This window comes from Plecotus auritus (genome assembly GCF_963455305.1).
Source record: "Plecotus auritus genome assembly, chromosome: 9".
In the NCBI taxonomy this organism is placed as follows: domain Eukaryota; kingdom Metazoa; phylum Chordata; class Mammalia; order Chiroptera; family Vespertilionidae; genus Plecotus; species Plecotus auritus.
This window is the reverse complement of record NC_137783.1, coordinates 123278583-123298177: the sequence shown is the minus strand read 5'-3', so window position 1 is coordinate 123298177 and position 19595 is coordinate 123278583. Positions and strand designations below refer to the sequence as shown.

The 19595-nt window shown below is 39.0% G+C and overlaps 1 pseudogene across 1 annotated transcript in view; it reads right to left on the bottom strand.

Annotated features, from left to right (window-relative positions):
* The window catches only part of LOC308233706 (small ribosomal subunit protein eS26-like), a 28396-nt pseudogene extending 9291 nt beyond the window's left edge, over window positions 1-19105 (bottom strand). The window contains exon 1 of the transcript in view: window positions 18759-19105. The product of the transcript in view is annotated as a small ribosomal subunit protein eS26-like (transcript). The remainder of the gene's footprint in view (window positions 1-18758) is intronic.
* Between the last annotated feature and the right edge of the window lie 490 nt (window positions 19106-19595).

Genomic DNA, 19595 nt, shown 5'->3' with positions numbered 1-19595 from the left:
ACACGTTATCTGTTAAAGTTGAAGAAGTGATACCATACTTAGAATTGGAAAGATCTGGATTTTCATTTTAGCTTCACTATATATTTGCAAATTAATCTGCTTTTTTCCTTCTTATATGAAATATAGACAGCAATACATCTTCCTTCCTTTCTTTCCAAGAAAGGAGAATTCATTACTAGATGGGCAGTCTTGGGATAGAGTAGTGACTAAATGTAGGGTTTGGATATCCAGCTCTCAAATATGAGAAAATTCCAATTCAAAGAATTAGAAGAGATTTGAAAGGTCATTTCATCTGTCATCCTCTATCCTCCAAGTGTGTACTAACTAATCACTCTATCTTCATTCTAGTCAGTTAAGAAGCTCTCTTAACTGAAAGCCAGCAAAGAAGGAGATTTTATAATCTTCCTTGGTTATAGGTTTCAATGATTAGCACCAGGAAGTTCTTTGTGCCAAATATACACATCTTAATCTGTTTTCTAGAAAAATATATTCTTTATTTGAATGATAGACCTACATGTGAGAAAACCAAAATTAAATGTTCAATTTTTACTTCTTGAATCTTTCCTTTGAAGTCTTATTTCCTAAATTAGTTTTGTGATCTTGAAAAATTTATATAATTTCTTTAAGTCTCAATTTCCTAATTTTTAGAATAGGGATTGTAATAGAATTTATCAGGTAGGGTTATTGGGTAGATTAAGCTTGAATATACTATATATAGAAGTGTGTAGCCCAGCTGGTGTGGCTCAGTAGTTGACCATCAACCTATGAACCAGGAGGTCATGGTTCGATTTCCTGTCAGGGCACAGGCACAGATTGCAGGCTCACTCCCCAGTGTGGGGCATGTAGGAGGCAGTTGAACAATGATTCTTACCATTGATGTTTCTCTCTCTCTCTCCTTTCCTTTCTGAAATAAATAAAAATATCTTAAAAAAAAAAGAAGTGTGTGAAACAGTTCTGGACAATTGTGTTAGGTTTAATTGATTGCAGTTATGTGATCAGTAGTAGACCCTTGGCTTAAAAAGGGCCCTTAATTCTCTAAGTTTTATAGAACTCACTTTTCAGAGTCCTTTCATATTCACTGCCTCATTCAATAAAAAGTATGCAGGGTAGATAACTTTGCCAGTCATACTGTCTAACTTCCTACTTGATATAAATAAATGTTTCATTTGGATTTTGCTTCAGGATATTATTCACTACAAACAAAGCTTGTATGTCATAAATTAGGGCTAGCTTTTTTGGTCCCTCTTTTTTCCAGTCTCTTCTGTATAATGTCAGTTCTCATTTATTTTATCTTCATACTTATTTCCAGAGCCAAACGAATCCTGCATTTCCCATATGCCAATGTACATGAATAATACCATGCTAATCAGAAGTGTTAAATGTCAGTTATATATGTCTGTGATCGATAATTTAAAAATACTGAATTATTACATAATAAGTGTGGCTAGTTGATAGGTAACAATCTTTCAAAATATAGGTTAACGATCCTTAGCGGTGAGAAGATGGGGACCACTTGACTACATGATGTCAAAGGTGAAAATACACAGTCCTAGTCCGGAGGTATGAAGCTGGGTAATCCTATGCAGTGAGCTGGTTGCTATATTGGAGATGAGTATAAAAGCAGACGTACCTGTGTCGAGGAAAGCTAGTAAGAGGTTGTCTTTCAGCCATTACTTAAAAGATAATTAAAAATAGGCTGCTTGAGGTAACATCCTGAAAAGCACTGGACTTGGGGGAAACATTTGATAGTATTATAGACTGTTTGGTAGGTCTGACATGGAAATGTCTCATATTTGTGTCTTTGTGACTCCCAAAAACCATGTCTATCATGACAGTGATGTGGCTATAGGTTAGCAGCTTAACACTTTTCTTTCTTAGCTCAGGTCTGTGGTCAGGGACATGGTGAGTCATTTTAAGATACAGGAGAATTTTTCAAATTATTACTTTCCTTCAAATATGTCAAGTATGAAAATTAAAATAAGTTGCTTCTTAATATATGAACTGATGAGCAGGACTATGAGTTAATAGAAGTTTATATCTAGCATTGTAAAGAACTGCCCCCTCCCCCCGGCTTGAGTTGGCAAGCATAGGATCTGAGTGTTATTTCTGAGTTTCCCTTATCTGTTACAAGTCTTTAGGTGTCTCACATTTATAATTACGTTTTTCCTTCAGTAAAGTTGGCATATCCCATAACTTCTTTTTTATTGAGGGATAACATGAAAATAAATTAACCCTCAGAGTAATTCAGGCTTTTTGGAAGAAATACACATTACTATATAATGATATGATAATGAAACAGTAGCAGCAACAATCCCTCTCTACCCTTTTTAACTTTCGAATAGGGATGCTAAATCTTTCCTTTTATTTTTGTAATCTGGTATAGCATGTTTTCTAATGAGTTTTCAAATGCTTTTTTCTCTGAACCCACAAGCCTTCTTTTCTAATTTTGGTTTGGAAGTTTTCTGGTGTTTAATAATTTGCCTCTCCAAATTAAACACCCCTTATATGTTTGTAGTGTGTATGACTTCAGGACATAATCATTTTCTGAAAAGGGCTTGGTGGTGATATAGGTTGGAGAAGTTTTAGCCCTAGTTTCCAATGGCCTTAACCTACTGTTTTCCTTACCACTGTTGTGGATGCGGGAGGCTCACAGTGTTGATAGTGCTGTGAAAAATACGATGAAATCGCTCCATTGAAAAGAAAGGCTGTGAAGCTGAGTAAAGGAGGGGGGAAAAAGATGAGCGTTTTATAAAACAGTTTAAAAACATCCCTCAGCCACATTAAATTAGTTATGATGCTTTAAAGGATATTTTCCTCTAGAACTTTCAGTTGAGTTCTTTAATAAGAAGCAAAAACTCAAGGAAAATAAAATAAAAATTGAAATAGTATAGCAACTGAACAAAGTTGAACTAACTTGGAATATAGCATATTAGTTAACTGAGTCTCAGGAACATTTTTTACTTTTGAATCTGAAGATACAAATATACACTGGAGGAAAACTGGACTATTTTAAGATTTCTTAGCTGTGATCCTTTCCAACTATAAAGATGCATATTGAAAATAAATACAGGATGGGGTAAAAAGTAGGTTTATAGTTGTAAGTATATGAAACAGTTTATTCTTGCATTATAATTTATTAATTATTATATTATTTTCCATAGGAACAACTGTAAGCCTACTTTTACCCCACCCTGTATATTGAGGTTTTAAAAATAATTTTAATCTTGGAACAAGTAAACTGTATGTTATGTTTAATTTTTATTTTAAATATAACATTCTAAGGCATTATTAAAAGAAATTTTTAGCTTTTCTGAAGTTAGACCCTATCAACTTTTATAGACAACAATTCCAAAGAGAATGATTTCATTTGTACTTTTTGTATGATTTTGTGTGTTTTACAGGGATGCTAAGGCAGAGTCACAGTACACTGAATACTTATGTGTTTTACATTGAGTAGCATTTTGTAACAAGCTTATTTTCTCTAAGGACAAAATGTATAGCAGCCCAGATTGGGTGGGCCTAGTGAATTTAGGGACTCTTAATCTCCTCACATGGTGGGGAAATAATGAGAAATAGCTCAGCTTTTAATTGTGATACCTTAGGACCCTTTCCAAAGCACTCATCATAATTAGCCATGTCTTAGTTTGTGAAGTTTTGTGTTTAATTTCTTCTTTATGTCCACATGGAAAACTCATTAATGTTATCAGGTGCTGTGTGAGTGAAGTATATGAAAAGTGTACCCAATTCATATTGTATGCTAATTTTTTCTTTTGAATTCTTTTAGTATCACCTTCACATCTTTGGGTTATTCTCTTCTTCATTTTTGATCTGTGTATACACTGGTTTCTATTATTAAAATGCCAATCAAATAGGACATTTGCATCAATTGTCTTTTATGAGGCTAAGATATGGTTTTTAGTTTTGCTTATTTAACAAATTTATATCTGAGATAATTTAAAAACAGAAGTGTAATTTTACTAAATTTAGTGAGAGGGGCAGTAACATATTTGGTCATCATAAATTGTCTCAAATAAAGCCTTCATTTAGTTAAATAAGTGTATACTAATGCATCTTAAAAGTAAATATCTTTGATTATTAATAAAATGTTTGTTTGAATGTTATCACAAACAAAGCACTAGTTGTTATTCTCCATGCTTGATTGGAGTGAATGTAGCATTTACATTAGCTGAGGTGAAAGGAAAAGAATTTAGGATGTTTAAGGAGAGAAAGCAATAAAGGTCTAGCAAGTATTATTGGTAAGGGTGAGGCTGAAGGAGCTCCTTGGGCAAGATAACATTAAGGCTTATTTGGAAGAACTTATTCTGATAGAATAATAGTCTGCAAATGTTGGGGATGAATACACCATCATTTATGAGCATGTGTCCTAATACATGTGCCTATTTATTTGAAATTACAGTAGTCACCCCTTATCCATGGAAGATATGTTCCAAGACCCCCAGTGGACGACAGAAACCATGGATAGTACTGACTCCTATATATACTATGTATTTTTCCCCTATACACACAGACCCATGATCAAATTTAATTTATGAATTAGACACTAGGAGTTAACAACAATAACTGATAGTTATTGTATTTTAAAAGAACAAGCATAACAACATACTGTAATGTGAATGTGGCATTAATAAATACAATAAGAGTTATTTGAACATAGCACTGTGATCTTATAACCGAGACAGCTATTAAGTGACTAATGGGCAGGTAGTGTATACAGCGTGACTATGCTGGATAAAAGGTTGATTCATGTCCAGGGTGGGACTGAGTAGGATGGCATGAAATTCATTCATACTCCTCAGAATGGTGTACAATTTAAAACTTATTAATTGTTTATTTCTATAATTTTCCATTAAATATTTTTGGACCATGGTTGACAGTAGATAACTAAAACCATTGAAAGGTAATCCCTGGATAAGGGAGATTACTGTATTTACATGTACTATTGTGCTAATATAGCCTATAAAAGCATCCATAAGTAGATATTAAAAGAAAGAAGTATATATATAAAATAATACTTTAATATTAACTGTGGTTCCCCCAAGTCCTATGATTTAATATACTGCTTATTTTTAAAAGTCTTAATTTAACACTTTGTTATGAAGTGATTTCAAGTTTTGGTTCCAAGTTCAGATTACTTTGCTACATGGTTTTAATGCTGCCTCAGTTGATAATGATACCTCAGAAACAAAATAGATCCAAATGGAATAAGCATATCATTGTTTGTACTTATTAAATTGTTATACTAATTTATTAATCCTATATACAAAATATGTAAAAATGTTTTGTTAAAATTTGGCTAGTAAATCTCTATCTTCCCTGACGGCAATCAGTTGTTTTGCCAATGAGGTTGAAGGTAGTATAGCATTTTCATATTTTTAGTAAATGGGTTCAACACCCATTGAATCTCTTTGAAACACCATTAAACAGGCTAAAACATTCTGTTGAAATTTAAAAATTAAAAACAGATGAATGTTTTTGTAAGTGATAGACAGATTTTTTGTTAACAAAAATCACACTATGATAGAATCATTTCCAAACAAATGTTTTCAGAATACTTTTTCATAGCATGAATCTGTTTAGAAAAGCATTTGCTTCCTTATTTGATAAAATGTCACCTTTACCTTGAACATAAAGAGTAAGTTTGTTTGATGGTATGTCTGTCTATCTATCTATCTATCTATCTATCTATCTATCTATCTATCTATCATCTATCTATCAATCATCTATCTGGTCTACTAGCTATGTGGTACACAGACTCACAGCACCTTGTTAGCACATTTGGTACACTAGTTTTTCAGTTCCTTAGGTTTGGAAATGTTGCCATGAGATAATCAGGGGAACCTCTGGGTGGTGCAAACAGTTCTTATGGTTACTCCCCATCTCCCTTAAAAGCACTGTAAAGATTTTACTGTGTTTTACAGATCTATTTTTAAAAGCAATTGCATCATCATTGGTTTCAACATTGTGTCGCAATTGCTTGGCTATGAATGATGTAGTTAGTGAAGCCCATGGTGTTGTCTTTGTAATCTTGTCAGTAATGTTCTTCCGTTAGTCCAGCTAGAACAGTGGTCGGCAAACTGCGGCTCGCGAGCGACATGCAGCTCACGAGCCACGGTTTGCCGCTCTGTTGACTAATGAGTTTGCCGACCACTGGGATAGGGGCTTAATCACAAGGAACAACAACAGCCTGTAATTATTGGAATCGAGAGTCAGAGCAACCACTTCACCAGTGGTTATACTTTGTCAGTTTTCCCTAAACATTACTTTTATTTAAAAAAGTAACACTGTTGAAATTATATATTCTTTGGTGCATATTTTAGTGGCTCCCTCAAAAATAGCACTTTGTCTTTTTAAAAAACATAAACTGAGGCATGTTAAAAATATGTATGTTCACGTATCGGAAAAGCAGGCATCCTACATGGCCAAAGTTTCTCTTTCAAATCTTCAGTCATGTTTTCTATGCAGCTTCCAGCATTGTTTGTGGTAGTGCTCACTGCACATTCCCAGAGGACATCATTCACACGGCATCTTAGGTAAATGGTTACACAAAGTTGTGCATGGGGCAGCTCTCATTTTTTAGCAAAGGAATACATTTAAACTTGTGGCCATGTTGTTTTCTGTGTATTACTGTAGCCATTTCTATAGCAGAAGGGAAGAACAAGTGTTTTTGTAATAGCATATGGCTCTTCGTGTTTTATAGCTAAAGAACTTCAGAAGAGGTTTCTAAATATTTAACATTATGTTTGGTGAAATTCTGTAAAATCTTGAATTAAGTATTACATGATTTTAAACATTAGAAAAATTAGAAAAATTTATATCTATATGTTTAGTTTTTAAATGTCTTACTGATTGTAATGGCTTCAGATTCTTGTTATTTGACATCAGTGTAAAATAGGGTAAGGTACACTGTTAATGATGCTAGATATAAATCCATATCTCAAATTGTCTTCTTGATAAGCAAAAAAATCTCATCCTATTTCTTGTCAGATCTGCTTGGATCATCATTGTTTTTGTTATAATATGGTCACTAACAGGCTACAATTATAGTACAAGTGTTTACTTGGTCATAGTATTGCTGTTACTAAGTCCTGCTTTAATATTATACTCAAATTGTGACCTCTTTGGAAGGATTTTTTAAAGCCACTTGAGCAAAAACTAGATAACATTATCTATAATCACAATATTTTACATATAAACCCAGAGTATTGATCTGTATTTAAATTTAAGTAAGAATTCGTTTTTTTAAAAATAGATAAATATACACAAGTATACTTATACTAGAGGCCTGGTGCATGAATTCATGCAGGGGAGGAGAGGAGGGGGTGCGGGAGTGTGGCTGCCAGCCCCAAGGAGGGAGCTGGCCCTTGGCCTCCCTGGGAAAGGGGCCACATCTGCCACCACCCACCTCTGGTTCCCCATCCCAGCCCAGGGCCGAAGGCCCCGGAGGGGTCGGGAGAGGAGGCAATGGTCACTGGGCCGGGCGTGGAAGGAACAGACACCACTATCGGTGCCCCTCCACCACTCAGTTCCCTGCCTCCCCCTTCCTCTTTCCCTCGCCGCCACGCAGCCACTGCAGCAGGTGGGCAGCGCGCGGGGAAGGGAGAGGATGGGAGCGAGACAAACCCTTGTGTCAAGGTCTGACTTTCAATAGATCACAGTGAGGGAGCTGCTCTGCTACTTACGAAACCCCAACCCAGAAGCAGGTCTCTCTACAAATGGGTTTAGCACCAGGGGCCCATGGGTGCCGGCCAGCCGGGGGGAGGGGTCGTGGGAGGTTGGCTGTGGGAGCACACTGACCACCAGGGCGCAGCTCCTGTGCTGAGCACCTGCCCCCTGGTGGTCAGTGCGCATCATAGCGACTGGTCGACTGGTCGTTCCAGTCATTCTGATCATTCAGTCCTAACAGTCGCTTAGGTTTTTATATAGATAGTGTACTCCTTGGATGTGTGAGCCCACTTTGGAGACCACCGGAATAGAAGAGTAAGTGGGAAAGAAAGTTGAGGAGGGTGCGGTGAGTCAAGGAAGAAAAGCATAGTTTCCAGAGAGCACTCTCCTGGGATAGGATCCCTCTGAAGAATGCAGCTAGTCCACTGACAACCTGAGGCAGGGAGTGGGGCTATGGATTTATAAGTATTGGGGTTCAGAAAACAGAAGTGTGACATTTTTACAGGGCTCTGATATAAGAGGGGAAGCCAGCTAGGTCAGGAAACCAATTTGAGGCATTTGTTGGCATGAAGGGGTCAGTGAGGTTTCATAATTAAGTGTGTTGCTGGAGAGAGGACCACGTGGAGAATCACTAGTCTCCATATCCTCTCTTTGCATAGTTTTGATCTCAGCTCTACTCTTTGTTGCTTCTCTACTCAGCTTTCCTTGGATTTAGATACAGTCAAAGCAGAAGGTGGGAAAGGTGAGCAAGGCAGCAAATGAGGGATGGCTACAGGCTAACATTTGTCTTCAGCGTTCTTTTCTTTTCTCCCTTTCCCCCTTTGCTCTAACTTGATATACTTGTTGCATAGTTTTATATGGTAGCCAGAACTTAGTCTGGGAGTTTCAGCTCTGCCAACAAACTTTGGGTGACATTGGCTAAGTCACTCCTTTCTAAGTCACTTCTTTCTAGGAATTAGTTTATTCATTGGTAGAATGAGAAGTTTGATATCTCCAAAGAGGTTCAGCTCTGACATGTTGTTTATACTCTTCTGGGATAAGCTTTGTGCTCCCTCTTTACACAGAACTTTTAGTGAAGTTCTCTGTATATAAGTCGTAAAGCACCATGTCCACTCTGCTGGGAATATAATTTAATAATTCATTTATGCTGGTGGACTCATAAACAAAAATATTTCCAGCTTTTTCCCTTTACCCTCCAGACAACTTTGATCGAGTGTGTTTCCACAGTGTGATCCTAGATAGTGCTCTTGCTTTCTAACCTTAAGTGCCTAATGAGAACTTAAGGAAGGAAGTATTAGCATCTGAAGGGTTGTATCTCTGAAGGCATTTGGGCTGGAAGAGATAGGCAGGACATTGGGACACAGCCATCAATTCATTGCATGTGTTTGGCCAGGCTGGCAGCAGTGGCCAGTGCCAGGTTTTTTGACTATGGTTTCCGTCACCCACAGAGTTGGCTGTCTTTGAAGTCTGCTAGTTAACCTCCTCCAAAATCTTAGAGTGCAACTATCACTCAGGAGGAAGAGGATAAAGGAATCTCGGGGGTGGGGTAGGGGGGTATCTAGACACACTCTTATATTCAGTGAGAACTTAATTATCCTCTTCCAACAGTTTTTTTTTAAAGAATCTAATAAATGAACAGATTTCAGATTTTCTCATTTTCTTTTTAGTACCTATTCATTGCCACAGAAGGAGGTAATATTGAGTAATGAAATAGATGCATATTACCAAACATATATTAGGCAATTGCCATATACCAGACATATTTCTGGGTGTTTTTATAAGATGAAGATAATAACCTGTATCACCGTTTTTGAGAAATTTCAATATACAAAATATATTTGGGAGAGTGGCTGATATGTTGTAAGATCTCCTTAAACATTAGTGAGTATTATTTTATTATTTCATTTGCACAACAACTCTGGGAGGTAGATGTCATTATTATTATTTTGTAGACAAAGAAATTAAGGTTGGAGAGGGAAAATAAATTGCCCAAGGTCACATAGCCATTAAGTAGCAGAACCATAATCTAAATTCAGATGTCCTGGCTTGAAGTCCCATGGTATTTCTGTTTGCTAATACAACTCCCTATTACAGGCAAGTAAGCCATGAGATTTCCTCCAGATAATCTACAAGCTGGATAATCAGGAGCTTGGATAATCAAGATAATCAGGAGCTGAACATGTTATTATGTGATGTTGAATTTTAGTAGATTCGGTTATTAAGGTAGTTCTTGCTTTGCATGGCTTGATGGTAACTGAAATTCATGTATATCAGAACCGTATCCTCTCTTTGCATAGTTCTAATCTCAGTTTTACATAGTTCAGATGTCATGGTTTGATCGGTTACTATAGAACCTTGAAAAGTGAGGCCTTGGCTCTGATATGCACTAGTTGCAGTTAACACAGTATAGTGCAAAGCGAGGGCTGCCTGTATTTCTATCAGCTTCGAACTCACAGACATTCTCATTCTCTTTCCTTTGGACCAGTTAGGTGATTATTTCCATTTGATGACATTCATTATCTTTTGCATTCTTTTACTTACAAGGTTCTGTTCCTGCTAAGGGAGAGCACTGTGTTAAGTAAGGTCTGTGAAGGTCATTGACAATCGGCTCTTGGCTTTCAGGCCACCACCTCTGACATGTATTGTATACAGCAGATCTCTCTCTGGAATTCTATAGAAATACCTGTTTTCTTTCATTCTTTCTTTCTTTTTAAAAAACTCTCCCCACTCCCATTACATGCCTGTTTCTTTCTGAATTGAGGTGTTTCCAGCAATGCAAAGGAAGGCCAGTGAGACCTGTTATCTCACTTTACTACATGAAAAGTGATATATTACAGTAGACAGTGACCAGCCATGAGGTCAGAACTAAGTCTACTTAAGTTTCTTTTTAGATATGGATGCTCAAATTCTTTTAAAACACATTGAAATTCTTTTCAACTTGAATATAGGTGCATAGATTGCATAGATGTCAATTTTAGGGCAAGATAATATTGAAAATTCTGGTACTTTGAATCTTCTCTTGTCCCAGAAGTTTTTTTAAAAGTAATATTTTGAATAATTCCACTATTCTTGGTTGCTTTATGATGGCATATTTGTCAAATATATTACAGTAGAGGCCTGGTGCATGAAATTTGTGCACGAGGTGGGGGGGGGTGTGTGTGTTCCTCCACCCAGCCTGCACCCTCTCCAATCTGGAACCCCTCGAGGGATGTCGGACTGCCCGTTTAGGACTGATCCAGGTAGGATCGGGCCTAAATGGGCAGTCGGACATCCCTCTCACAATCGAGGACTGCTGGCTCCCAACTGCTCACCTGCCTGCCTTCCTGATTGCTCCTAACTGCTTCTGCCTGCCAGCCTGATCACCCCCTAACCACTCCCCTGCCAGCCTGTTTGCCCCTAACTGCCCTCCCCTGCAGGCCTGGTCATCCCTAACTGCCCTCCCCTGCAGGCCTGGTCACCCCTAACTGCCCTCCCCTGCAGGCTTGATCGCCCCCATCTGATCTCCCCTGCTGGCCTGATCGCCCCCAACTGCCCTCCCTTGCAGGCCTGGTCCCTCCCAACTGCCCTCCCCTGCTGGCCATCTTGTGGCAGCCATCTTGTGTCCACATGGGGGCAGTCATCTTTGAACACATGGGGGCAGCCATCTTGTGTGTTGGAGTGATGGTCAATTTGCATATTATTTTTTTATTAGATAGGATATGAAATTTTAATGTCTATCATTTTTTAAAAATATATTTTATTGATTTCAGAGAGGAAGGGAGAGGGAGAGAGATGATGAGAGAGAATCATTAATGGACTGCCTCTTGCACACCCCACACTGGGGACTGAGCCCTCAACCTGTTCATGTGCCCTGACTGGGAACCGAATCATGACCTCCTGGTTCATAGGTTGATGCTCAACCACTGAGCCACACCACCTGGGCTTGTCCCAGAAGTTTACAAAAATTCTCTTCCCTTAAATATTTATTGTCCTCCTGCCCCCTCCCCCACTTTTAAGATTATGTTTGGAAACCTGTTCTTAGGTTTCTTTGTCAAGCATTCTGAAAAATGGAAATCTTTGCTGACTCTAATTTTATTTCTCTTACCTGTAGAATGCTGGAGAATTGATTTGGGTAAAGTGAGCTTGTGGCATTGTGGCTAAGAGTGTACTATACTTTTTTCTAGTTGTGTGAACTTGGGCCTGTTACCTTAATTCTTCAGGCATCCATTTTCTTATCTGTAAAATAGCACCCACTTCTTAGGATTGTTTTAGGATTAAATGAATAAACATAAGTGCTTAGAACAGTGATTGGTATGTGGTGCCATGCAACCATTAGCTATTATTATTATTTGTGAATGTACCGAAATTAATTTAATACCAACATTAAACACAGTGGTGGGAGAAAAAACAAATCACTGATGACTATATAATGTTTGCTTCTGCTTATATAGTTTTCAAAAAGCAAAACTTCACACTATATCATTTAGGGATACCTACAAAAATAGCAAAATTATAAAGCAAGAAAGCAAACGAGTAAAACATAATTCCGGGTGGTGACTACCTCTGGTGTGAGTTGGTAGGGAGAGGTGCAATCCTTGAGGGCACAAAGGAGTCTCCCCACAGGTAGTACTGAGATTTTATTTTTTAAAAAAACATAGCTGCTAAGATTTGAGCTATTATTAAAGTGGATGTCTTTGAAAGGAGAATCTGGCCCAAAGTAGAGTACTACTGTATATTCAAAATACTTTGTTGAAGGGATATAAATGAACATTACTTGAATGTAATATGAAATCATCTTTCCCTCCCCTTTTTTACATTTAATAAATCTTTATTGTTCAGATTATTACAATTGTTCTTCTTTCCGCCCCCCCCCCCCATAGCTCCCCTCTACCTGGTTCCCACCCCATCCTCTGCCCTTACCTCCTTCCCACTGTCCTCATCCATAGGTGTATGCTTTTTGTCCAGTCTCTTCCCGCACCTCCCACACCCCTTTCCCCCTGAGAATTGTCAGTCCACTCCCTTTTTATGCCTCTGATTCTATTATATTCACCAGTTTATTCTGTTCCTCAGATTTTTAATTCACTCGATTTTTAGATTCACTTGTTGATAGAAATGTATTAGTTGTTCATAATTTTTATCTTTATCTTTATCTTCTTCTTCCTCTTCTTAAAGAATACCTTTCAGCATTTCATATAATACTGGTTTGGTGGTGATGAACTCCTTTAGCTTTTTCTTTTTCTTTTTTTTTTTTTTTAATATATTTTATTGATATTTTACAGAGAGGAAGGGAGAGGGATAGAGAGCTAGAAACATCGATGAGAGAGAAACATCGATCAGCTGCCTCCTGCACACTCCCTACTGGGGATGTGCCCGCAACCAAGGTACATGCCCTTGACCGGAATCGAACCCGGGACCCTTCAGTCCACAGGCCGACGCTCTATCCACTGAGCCAAACCGGTTTTGGCAGTTTAGCTTTTTCTTATCTGTGAAGCTCGTTATCTGACCTTCAATTCTGAATGATAGCTTTGCTGGGTAGAGTAATCTTGGTTGTAGGTTCTTGCTATTTACCACTTTGAATATTTCTTGCCACTCCCTTCTGGCCTGCATAGTTTCTGTTGAGAAATCAGCTGACAATCATATGGGTGCTCCCTTGTAGGTAATTAACTGTTTTTCTCTTGCTGCTTTTAAGATTCTCTCTTTGTCTTTTGCTCTTGGCATTTTAATTATGATGTGTCTTGGTGTGGTCATCTTTGGATTCCTTTTGTTTGGGGTTCTGTGCACTTCCTGGACTTGTAAGTCTATTTCTTTCACCAGGTGGGGGAAGTTTTCGATCATTATTTCTTCCAATAGGTTTTCAGAATCTTGCTCTCTCTCTTCTTCTGGCACCCCCATAATTCGGATGTTGGTACGCTTGAGGTTGTCCCAGAGGCTCCTTACACTATCTTCAACTTTTTGGATTCTTTTTTCTTTTTGCTTTTCCAGCTGAGTGTTTTTTGCTTCTTTGTATTTCAACTCTTTGACTTGATTCTTGTGGTCCTCTAATCTGCTGTTAGGTCTCTGTATAATATTTTTTATTTCAGACAGTGTATATTTAATTTCTAGTTGGTCCTTTTTCATATCCTCGAAGGTCTCGTTAAATTTATTGACCTTTTCTAGGAAATTCTTGAAAAAACCTTATAACCGTGGTCTTGAACTCTATATCCAGTCGTTTGTTTTCCTCCATTTTTTTCATTTGTGATCTGTTTCTTTGTCTCCACATTTTCGCTTCTTCCCTGAGTTGGTAGAGTAGCTTTGTGTGGTAGGTGTCCTCTAGGGCACAGTGGCTCAGCCTCCCCAGTTAGCTGAGGTAGACACTCTTGGTGCACCCCTTTGTGGGCTATGTGCTCAGCCTTGTTGTAGTTAAGTCTTGATTGTTGTTGGTATCACTGGGAGGAATTGACCTCCAGGCCAATTCGCTGTGAGGATCAGCTGTGTCTATGCTGGGAGAACTTCTGTGCTGGAGACACTCTTATGAGACAAGACTTGCAAAATTGCAAAAGCCTCTGTGCTCAGCTTGGATGGGGTGGAGTTTCAGGGCAGAGCAGACAGCCTTGGTTTCCCGTCAGCCCTGCCCTATGAGGCCCCTGGGTCTCAGTGTCCCTCAGTAATCGCTGCAAGCACCTCTGAGAGAAAGCTGCCCTCGAGTTTCGCCCGCTGCCACAGTTCAGTTTCTCCCCGAATGAGTCGGGGTTCCCAGAAACTTGCCTGGAACTGGAGTTCAATGCAGTCAGGAGCTTCTGTCTCCCACCCTCTTTAGAAAGCCAGCCATGCACTCAGCCTCTCGTGGATTCAGCAGTCAGTCCTCTCAGCGCGCGCGCGCGCCTCCAGGCCTCTGCCTTCCACAGCTCTCAAGTCTCAGTGTGCTTTCTTTTTCCTGACAGTCCAGATTCCCCCTGAATGGGTCTGGTTTCCCAGCGTCTCGCCTGGGACTGGAGTTCAGTGCAGTCAGGAGCTTCCGTCTCCCTCCCGCTTTAGAAAGCCAGCCGCGCACTCAGCCGCCTGTGCACAGAGCTGCCCGTCCTCTCCACGTGCAAGCCTCCGTACCTCAGCATTTTGTAGCTCCTCTGATTCTCAATGTGCTTTCCTCTTTTCTTCTAGTTGTAGAATTTCCACTCAGTCAGCTTTCCTGTGGTTCTGGATATTGTCCATTTTGTCTTTTAGTTGTAGTTTTGATATTATTGTGCGAGGCAGCAGTTTAGGTGTTTACCTATGCCGCCATCTTGGTTTTTCTCATGTGAAATCATCTTGCAATTTCCCCAACACAGTGACTCTGGAGTATTTGAGAGATAATACTAACTGTTTTATATTAATAGGTACTTTGAGAACCTCTTCAACTGCAAATCAGCAAATCTATTGGAACTAAAATTCCTTTATTATAATGTCTTATCTTTGTTTTTGAGTGTCATAATTCGTGGAGATTAGTTTACTTGGGGACAGAGTGAGTTTGGGTATGCGTTTTCTCAGAGCTAGATTTGTGACTGTAGCAATAATTGAAGAAGCAGTGGTGAACCTAGAGGCGGTAGGTAGCAGACAGAGAGCTTGACTCAGGAGACACCCCACAGGAAGGGCCTAGGTGCAGCCTGGTTTGGCCAGTGATTGCAGACTTGATTACTAGGCTCTTGAAGGTCATGGGTGGAGGCAGCTGGCTGAGATTGGGATGTGGAGTTGGTAACCTCTATTTCCCCCAAGGTGCTTTGACTCAGACTGCAGCATTCTGTGGACCCAGTAGACATCCCCTAGAAGGGCCCCAGCCTTAGCCAAACATGGCCAGGGATTGCAGGCTTAATGTCCACATCCCAGAAAGTTCCTAGTGGACGCTGCAGAATGGCTATGTTAGATCTAGGATTTGAACTCAGGTTTGTCTGATGACAAACGCTAAGCTCTTTGCACTAATGACTCCATGCTGTTTCCCTGATGAAGAAGGCACTACTGGAGAAAAGGAAAATAGCTGAAGCAGTGGGAGAAGCTATGAATTCAACATCTAACGGATAGATGATAAATGGCATCTGAGAGGGCAGCTGTGAAATCACAGGGGTTGCCTGCAGGCAGCAATGCCATGATGCTAGAGGAGATGGCAGTGGTACGGTGGTGGTTATGAGTCTCATGGATAGATTAGAAGGTGGGAATGCATTTCTGTGTATTTATACATGAAATCATAGACATGCAGTCTTTGCATCATAGAACCTTAGAGTTGAAAGAGTGTTTTAATAACTCTTTTTATGGTGTGATTTTATATACGTGATCATCCAGTTCATGCTGGAGGAGCAGCGACAGAGACATTACTTCCTCTTCTCCACTGGAACGTAAGCTTAGTGTGGATAAGAATGTTGTCTGTTCATTGTCTAATTTTCAGTGCCTGGAGCAATGCCTGAAAACTAACAGCACTCAGCAGATATTGTTGTAGGAAAGAATGCTCAGACAACTTGTTTAAAAATTTTGTTTTTCATGTTGAACAACATATATGCCAATGTAATCTCATTAAAGTTTTACTTTAACCATGCAAGGTATGTATTATTATTTCCATTTTTGGATGAGGAAACTGAAACTTAGGAATTAAGTGATTTTCTGTGATGTGACTAAAACATGATGGTCAGGATTTGAATCTGTGAATATAACCACTTCATTATACTGTGGAATTATCACCTCTGTTGTCCTAGATATTTTCTGCTATTAATGGACCCTAACTTTTTATGGGATCCATGTCACACTGTTGAGTCATTGATCTTTTTTTAAAAAATATATTTTTATTGATTTCAGAGAGGAAGGAAGAGGGAGAGAGAGATAGAAACATCCATGATGAGAGAGAATCATGGATCGGCTGCCTCCTGCAAGTCCCCCACCGGAGATCGAGCCCACAACCTGGGCATGTGCCCTTGACTGGAATTGAACCTGGGACCTTTCAGTTCACATTCTAACATGTGTGAGGTGGTATCTCATTGTCGTTTAGATTTGCATCTCTTGGATGATTAGAACTTGAGCATTTTTTCATGTCTCTTGGCCTTTGGTATGTCCATTTTGGAGAAGTGTCTATTTAGGTCCTTTGCCCATTTTTTAATTGGGTTGTTTATCTTCCGTTTGTTAAGGTGTATGAGTTCCCTGTAAATTTTGGAAGTTAATCTCTTATCCGATGTATCATTGGCAAATATGTTCTCCCATGCAGTGGGTTCTCTTCTTATTTTGTAAAGGTAGTAAATTAATGTAGCTAGTTGATTCCTTAAAATTACAAGCACAGTTGTCATTGGATATTAGGAGAATAGAATCTCAGCTCAAGCAAACAGTTAAATCAGAACATTTTCATCTTTTGTTTTGAAGGGAGAGGTGAAAATTCAACTAGCTCTCATCAGTTAATTTGGAAATCAAAACAAACAAATAAACAAACAACCATTAAATAGAAGTGGGCTTTGTCTTTTTATTCATCAAATCTTCCCTTTCAATTTGTAACTTCCTGTTCTCTATCCAGATGCCTTAATACTCATACTGTAAATCCTTACTGCCAGATTTTCTCATTGTTTCTCATTCAGGACTGATCTTGAATCTATCTCTATCTCTATATTTATTTTTCCCTCTTTATTGAATTTATTGGGGTGACACTGCTTAACAAAATTATACAGGTTTCAGGTGTACAATTCTACAAAATATCATCTGTACACTGTATTGTGCATTTACTACTCCAAGTCAGGTCTCCTTCCATTACCATTTATCTCCCCTATTCTATCTTTATTTCTCTGATATTTCTCCATGCCTTTCTTTCTTCTCATGGGTCATAGAGTTCTGTAGCTTTCAGACTTTTTGTAAGCAATAGAGCCCTTAAAAATAAAGATAAAAACTTTGGATGAAACCTTGACTGCTCAGATCCCTTCAACTATTCCTTCAATCCTCCCTCTTGGCTCACTCTTTTCACTTTGCCCTACAACAATTTGAGGGTGGGATACAGTGGGGAAAAATAATCAAACATATACTAGCCCAAACTATTCACTTTATATCAGAAGGAAACTGAAGTACAAAAAGATTTTCAAAGCTACTAGTGCTCAGCTACTTCAGGTCAGGCTATCATAAAACTAGTCTCAATTGCTAAGTAAAATTAAAATGTGAGAAAAATAAGATTAAAATTTTTTACATGCAATTTGCACAATCAATATAGTGATTCCAAAAAATCTACTTTTAAAGTTGTGTTCATAGGCAAGTAATAACAATTCTAAATTCTTTGTTACAAGGAAACAGTAATCATATCTATAAAACAGTAATGCCATTTTTGACAAGGGTGCCAAGACAATTCAATGGGAAAACAGTAGTCTTTTCAACAGATGGTGCTGGCCCAACTGTATATCCCCATGTGAAAGAATGCAGTTGGACCCCTGCTTCACAACATATAAAAATGAACTCAAAATAAATCAAAGACCTAAGTATAAGAGGTAAAACCATAGAACTCTTAGAGTAAAATGGAGGGGTAAATCTTTATGGGCTTGGATTAGGCAACGGTTTCTTAGGCAGTGATTTCTTAGGTATGACATCAAAAGTACAAGTGAAAAAAAAATAATTTGGATTCCATCAAAATTAAAAACTTTTGTGTTTCAAAGGAAACAATTAAGAAAGTGAAAAGATAACCTATAGAGTGTAAATCATATTGATAAGAGACTTGTATCCAGAATATATAAAGAACTCCTACAACTCAACAATAAAAAGACAGATAGCCCATTTTTCAAAAGGCAAAGTATTTAAATTGATATTTCTCCAAGTAAGATTACAAATGCCCAAAAAGCATGTGAAAAGATGTTCAATATCATTAGTCGGCAGTAGGAAACTGTAAATTAAAATCACAATGAGATATTACTTTCTACATACTAGGATCTGTAATAATAAAATCAGAAACTAACAAATGGTGAGGATGTGGAGGAGACATTGGAACTCTTATACATTGATGGTGGGAATGTAAAATGGTACAGCCACTTTGGAAAACAGTTTATCAGTTTCTCAAAAAGTTAAACATGTAATTTTTTTAAAAGTACAATTTCCATCTTTTCCCCCAGAGAACTTTTCTTCAGTCATTAAGGACTTACCTCCTGACATGGGCTTTGGCGGAGGTTGTGGGGTAGCATCTACATGTCTGAATCAGGGTGGGGGGGTTGGTCCTTCTGGGCTTCATGAGAATGATTCCTGACTACCTTGCTGTGAATGGCACGAACACAGTAGTGTAGTTTCACATACACCTTGGGGAGCACATAGGCATTGAAGACACTCACTTTGGAAATGTCCCTAACAGCTGCGGCTTTACTCTGTTTTGAATGACAAACTTCTTAATGGCCTTGTCCTTGGGCAGGCTTTGGGCACAGCTGGTGCAACGAATGGGCTGCACATGACCAAGGGCTTTTTTGGTACAACCATTGTTCCTTTTTTTCTTGGTCATCTGGGAAGCAAGGACCCAAGAGAGCAAACATGTAATTACTATATGACCCAGAAATTCCACTCTTACTAGCTGATACCCGGTCCTTTTAGAAATAGAATATGTAACTTTAATAGCAAAAAGGAAAATCAAGGAAGTTACATTATAATAAACTAGAGGGCCGGTGCACAAAATTCATGCACTGGTGTGTGTGTGTGGGGGGGGGGGCGGTGTCCCCTCAGCCCGGCCTGCGTCCTCTCGCAGTCTGGGGTTCTCGCAGTCCGGGACCCCTCACTCCTTACCACCCGACTGCAGTGGAGGCAGGAGAGGCTCCCGCCACTGCCACTGTGCTCGCCAGCCATGAACCTGGCTTCTGGCTGAGCGGTGCTCCCCCCCATGAGAGCACACTGACCACCAGGGGGCAGCTCCCGCATTGAGCGTCTGACCCCTGGTGGTCAGTGCATGTCATAGCGACAGGTTGTTTGCTGGTAGTTCTGCCTTTCAGTCGATTTAC